This window comes from Larimichthys crocea, chromosome VI (assembly GCF_000972845.2).
Source record: "Larimichthys crocea isolate SSNF chromosome VI, L_crocea_2.0, whole genome shotgun sequence".
In the NCBI taxonomy this organism is placed as follows: Eukaryota; Metazoa; Chordata; class Actinopteri; family Sciaenidae; genus Larimichthys; species Larimichthys crocea.
The window spans coordinates 25,606,579-25,612,525 of NC_040016.1; the positions used below are offsets into that span (position 1 = coordinate 25,606,579).

At 47.8% G+C, this 5,947-nt stretch overlaps 1 pseudogene; it reads right to left on the reverse strand.

Moving 5' to 3' along the window:
• Positions 1 to 1,342: 1,342 nt before the first annotated feature.
• Positions 1,343 to 5,947, reverse strand: part of LOC113745902 (small nuclear ribonucleoprotein-associated protein B'-like) — a 5,092-nt pseudogene continuing 487 nt past the window's right edge.

The following is a 5,947-nucleotide window of genomic DNA, read 5'->3' on the forward strand; positions in this document are numbered from 1 at the left end:
AATCACATGACCGCGGAGTCACATGACCGCGGAATCACATGACCGCGGAGAAAGCCAATTAGCTCGTTATTTCAGATACTGCTCATCTGTCTGCCCCCCCCCCCATATCATGTGACGTGTTAACATAAACCTTATATCTATATATTATAATTATATATATATATATATATATATATATATATAAATATATATATATATATATTATAGATATATATTTCTCTTTTGTTGGTTTTTGTTTCTTCACTGTAACTCTGTGGAGTCCTTCTCTCTCTAACGAGGATGTTTAAGAGTTTTTGTCGTGTTTTTTCCCGTGTTTTTTTTAAATGCTGCTTCCACGTGGACACGCTGCCTTTGTTTACTCCGGGAACAGCTGATCGCTATGTCGGCCGGCATAGAAGAAGGCAGCCCAGCTGAACTCTGGAGGAAACACACTGAGGATGCAGAGGAGGGTCGGGACGGGCTTGTAGAGGGGACAGGGTCTGGGCCGTGTCTCCCCTCTGTTTGTTATGGGACATGTGCGGTCTTAGGAACAAATGGACGAGCTCATGGCGCTAACGCGGAGCCACGCAGAGTATGAATGCAGTCTGATGTCTTCACAGAGACATGGCTGCACAGGGACACTACAAAGCAGAACATCTCTGTTGATGGCTACACACTGTCCGGGCCGACCGGGATTGAACCTGTCACATCACAACCAAAGAACAGCTCTGTAGCCCGGATGTGACCGTCCTACATGTCGCTGAGAGATCCCGCATCGTCCTGTCCATCCTCTGCAAACCACATCTGCCTGCAGCACCACACACACCATCGTCTTCACCCTTCTGTAATCTGACACGAGTTGTGGTAGCACATGTTTAACTGTAAATTTGATCTTTTATATACCCTTATGTATGCACACGACACATTTCACACTATTACTATACTTTATAAACACGTTATTACTATACACTATTAATAACACGTCAGTACTATTACTATCATCTTGCCTCTGCACCTTTTCTACCGGTTTGTTTTTTTTAAGTGTCCTGTCTCATTCTGTGTTTTGTTTTTTTCTACCTCAGTATTTCATTCGATTGTATTCAAATATACCGGACTGCTATGACGACCTGATTTCCCTTCAGGGATGAATAAGTCATCCATCTATACTGCAACACTCTGTGGCAACCTGGACGTAGTCTCCATGACGTCCCCGCAGACTAAAACCTGGACGTAGTCTCTGTGATATGAACACGTCACTAGAAACAGGCAGCAGTAATGTAATTGGTCATTGCTGATCACATGATCATACATGCAGGGTTACCAAGGAAACACAGCTGAGAACCATCCTGAGGAAACTATTTAAAAAAAAGAAAAAAAAAAATCTGTACAACAGGTGATCTGAGGGGGTGTGGCCTCTTCAAGGCGGGGTGGCGGCGCTCATCCCAGGAGGGGGCGGTCCTGAAACAGGTCACATGGTCAGTTTACTTTACATTACATGTTCAGTTACTCACATGTCAGACTAACACCATGAGCCAAGGTCACAGCCAATCAGGTCAGCATCATTCATGACATCATGAACAAAACCGTCTCCATGGTAACAGCTCACCTCTCATGCCAGGGGGCGGTGGCCTCATGCCTGGGGGGGGCATACCCATCGGAGCACCGCGACCAGGAGGCATCCCCATTGGAGGACCCATCGGGGGCCGCAGGCGGGAGGCGGGCCCATCATACCTATGAGGGGAGGAGCCATGAAACAACTAATCAGCATGCAGGAGGAGCTACGGTCAGCATTATGACAGATGACCACATGCGTGACTACAGGCGAGTTTGGGAAAGTCACCTGGAGGTGGGGCTCCTCGACCCATTGGGGGGCGGGCTCCTCGTCCAGTGGATACTGTGTGGGAGCGCCAGCAATGCTCGCTCCTGCTGCCGCGGCGGCAACTGTCCCTCTGCCCTGTGGGGTCATCACCTGGAAGTAAACAAGAAGCCGTTACCACCTGAGAGCGCAGCCACACCGAGACACGCTGCAGCTGTCATCATGGTTACCTGCTGCGAAGGGCCACCCACTCCTCTGACTGGCCGGCGAGCCCAGCCGGAGCCTGAGGCATCGGAGCACCGGCCGGGACGCCGCGACCCGCCGCACGCCCCACACCTGGACCGCCAGCCACACCTGCCAACGGGACGCGAGCAATACCTGTCTGTGAGGGAGAGAGGGGGGGGGGTAACACTGATGACATCACCACAGCTCCGCTCCCATTGGCTGAATGCTTCACTCACAATCTTTAGGGGGTGGGCCCCCACCGTCATGGACACCAGGTTCTCCCCCCGCACAGAACAGACCCAGAACCCTCTCCTCCCGCTCTGGTGCTTTGAGTTCTTCGGCCGGAGGACAACACACAGGTTACCCAGCATGCACCAGCACGCCACGCTCACTACCCAGCATGCCCCTGGACCTACTTGATCTTCCTGAACTCGTCGCAGTCAACAGGATCAGGTTCATGTGTTTGTCGAAGGCCTTGAAGGTCCCGATGAAGATGCGCCCGTCCTGCAGGATGCACCCATCCTGAAGTCGATGTGCCTGCAGCATCTTGCTGCTCTTTCCCACCGTCTGAGGACCAATAAGAGGCAGTTACTGTGACATCACCATGACTTCATCAAGGTGTAAACGGGTCATCTGATTAATTCCTGACTTTAAAACTTTTACATTAAAGTGACCAGACCAAACTTTATTAAATCTTCAACACTCAATATATGGAGCATTTTTTGTCTCAAAAATAACCATAAACGCACAGAGAGTGATCTACAAAGTTCCTTGATTTGCACACGTGTTTTGCTATCCACAAATACAAATGTCTAATTCGTAACTTGTATTTTGTTTTTACAAAATACGTGTATTTGTAGAATATATTTCCATTTGTAAAAACAAAAAAGCCATTTGGTGAACTGAAAATTCTGTTTGTGAAGCGTGATTCTGCATTTGTGGATCACCATTCTCACAACGCATCTCTTTGTTTTCCTGTTTTTTTTTCCTTCTTTCTTGCTCTAATCTCTTTTTTCCGTTTCCTTCTTTCCCCGTTATCTCTTTGTCTCTTTCCCTTTGGCCTTCGCCCCTCAGGTTAAGCTTTTGAGACATTTCCTGCCCCCGCCCCAAAGAAGAACTTCGTCGTATGAAGGAGATTAGCTTGTGTGAGAAGGATGAGGAAGAGGGGGTGTTCTGTGGTTAGGGGGTGGGTGGGTGTGGGGGGTGTAACGGAGGTTAAGTGTTCCCGAGCAGTTAGTGTTGGGCCTGTGAGGGGTGTGTTAATAAGTCCCTGGTCGTTGCTGACTATAGCCAAAGAACTCAGCATCCACTCAGACGCGCCGGCCCCCCTCCCCACAGTCTCTCAGCCAAGTTATACTGAGCCCACGACTTTCGATCGCTTTAGTTGCATGTTTTTCCCCTGATGTGTTTTTTTTTCCTCCACAGAATGAAGAATTGGATAAGAAGACGCCGGCCTTTTGGAAAAAAAATGGACTTCAGTCATCAGATGACAAAAGAAGGTTTGTAGGGGTTTTTCCCAAGAATGCTTGTGGGGATGTAGTCTTGTTGAATGGTTCGTGACATGACTGCTGAATCCGCTGTTAACACGGAAGGAAGTTCACCAAGGAACGAGGCAGTAACTCACTGTTCATAATCATAATAATTGTTTAAAACACAGACTTCAGCAAACTTAACACACGAAAAACCTACGTCTTCTCTCGGTATAATAACCACACGGTGTGCATGTTTTACAGTCGATAAAACATTAACACTTTTCTTCTATGTAGAGAGGGTTGTTTCTCAAATTCCCAAATCTGGTAAAATCTGTGGTTGGCGAGCTCTTCACACTGTGCCAGGAATAATCCATAAACCCGGAACAGGAGGCGGCGGTATCAGCATGACCTACCCTGACTATTCCAATGAGTACCAGCCAATTAGAGACAGGATGGGTCATGAACCCTTTTTGAAATGGCTATAGTTCAGGCATAATAAAATGTCCTTTTTTTTTTTTTTATGACTGCAGTTTTAGAGTGGCCTGTATTGTGGCATGATAATGCCACACATGTCAGGTGGATGTATGAACGGGCAAAGAAGTGCCCACTTGCAGAGATTGTAACAAATTGTGAACACAATTTGAGAGAAAATAAATCTTTTTGTGTGCACGGAAGACTTATTCGATCTAACGCAATTGGAGCGGGAACAAAGTGTTGCCTTTTTTATATTTTTTGATGACTGCATGTACTTTCGCTGTCATTAGCATTAATGGACGTCTGTACACGTTGTGCAGGTGATTGGGAACTTGAATCCAAACTGAAGGAGCAAAGAGGAGATCACTCCTGGGTGGGGCCCGTAAGTCAGAAGCGGGACCCCCAAAGAGTGGATCCCACGCCCACCAGAAAGGTACGCACTGAGGTGGCCCAACCGCAGTCCAGTCCACCCGCGTCATCTTTCACCGGTCTTCAGTGTAATGGTGTCGGCTTCTGAGGATAGCAAAAATAAAGTCGTGCTGCTGGTTCTTGGGAATTGTGAGTGTTTGACGTTGGATTTTGTTACAGAGCGCGCCTTCAAATGGGGCAGTGGAACTAACATCCTTTTTTAGCCTGTCCTGCAGAGAGTCCTTCCTCTTTTATGCTGAAGGTGTGTTGTTCAACATAGCCATGCACTGTAATGTAATTAATGTATACTCACCTCTCAGTACGCGGGCTGCCCGCTAAAAGGATGCCGAGTCATCGCTGAACAGAAGTGAAACTCGATGCACATTTTGTCAGTCTATCTCTACACGTCTTTTTTGGCCGCGGTCTTTGTACACAGAGCAATGCAAACAAACGCATGACAGGCTGTAAACTTGACCACAAACCACAAACGAACTGCGACGTGTTGTCGGCAGCCTGGAGGAGACTCGCAGCTCGACTCTCTGCATGGAGCTGCTCCTGCCAGAAAATAAAAAAGCAAAAAAGGAGAAAAAAGCGGGGGGTGGCGGGGCGCTGCACACAATAGGGGTGTGTATGGTGTGGACCGCGTGTGGAAGGTAGGCTCGCAGGTCGAAAGTGCGGAGAAAGCAGAAGGAGAAACACATATATCAGACAAAGGAAAAAGCGTGGTCAAAAGGCAAAGAGGAGACGAATAGACCGAGAGGAGAGAGAAGAAAGAGGGTGACGCGGTAGGTGCGGTCTCTACAGGCGAGGCGGAGGCAGCTGACGCTCTGGGCGTAAGTGCGCAGGAGAGAGAGGGTGTCGGTGGTGCGAAGAGTGAGGGTAGTGATAGGTGGGTGGAAAGATAGAGGTAGGGCGCGCGCAATTCTGAGCGAGAGAATAAGATTGCAGAACACACACACACATACACAAAGTTGGCTGATGTAGGAGTTTATGAACTGGAGAAAGGATGTTAAGGCAAATCCGATTGAACTGGCAAAATTCTGAGTCCTGGTACGGACCCACGCAGATGGTAGTAACGTGCACTGGCCATGCTTATCCTGACATCTTCAGTTTAGGACATTATTCACTGTGACATGCTCAAATGAATCCCCCCCCAGCACCATCATAAACAGATTAAACAGGCGTTTGGCTGTGATTAGGGATAAGATATGTTTCTTTTTAGCTTCAGACTAATTTATGAGTCAGTAAACGGGGTCAGCTGACGTTACTGATGATGAGACAAAGAGCCCTGATGTCACACGGAGGGCACAGATACTGCAGAGCTGTGTGTAGAGTAAGGTTATTCATTAAGCAATTTTTAACTGAGAGATTACAGATGTGATGTTTTCCGTTACACCCTCGTGTGCATGAATACTGACCAAATAATATTTTCCTTGAACTGTTGCACCTCTGCAAAAAGAAAGAATGAAAAGAATTTTGTGCGTCTCCGTTAATTCACATGTGCGCCAACTTCTTCCAGTGCTCAGTTGTCTGACGTCCGGGGGGGGGGGGAAAGGGGAGGGGAGGGGGGGAA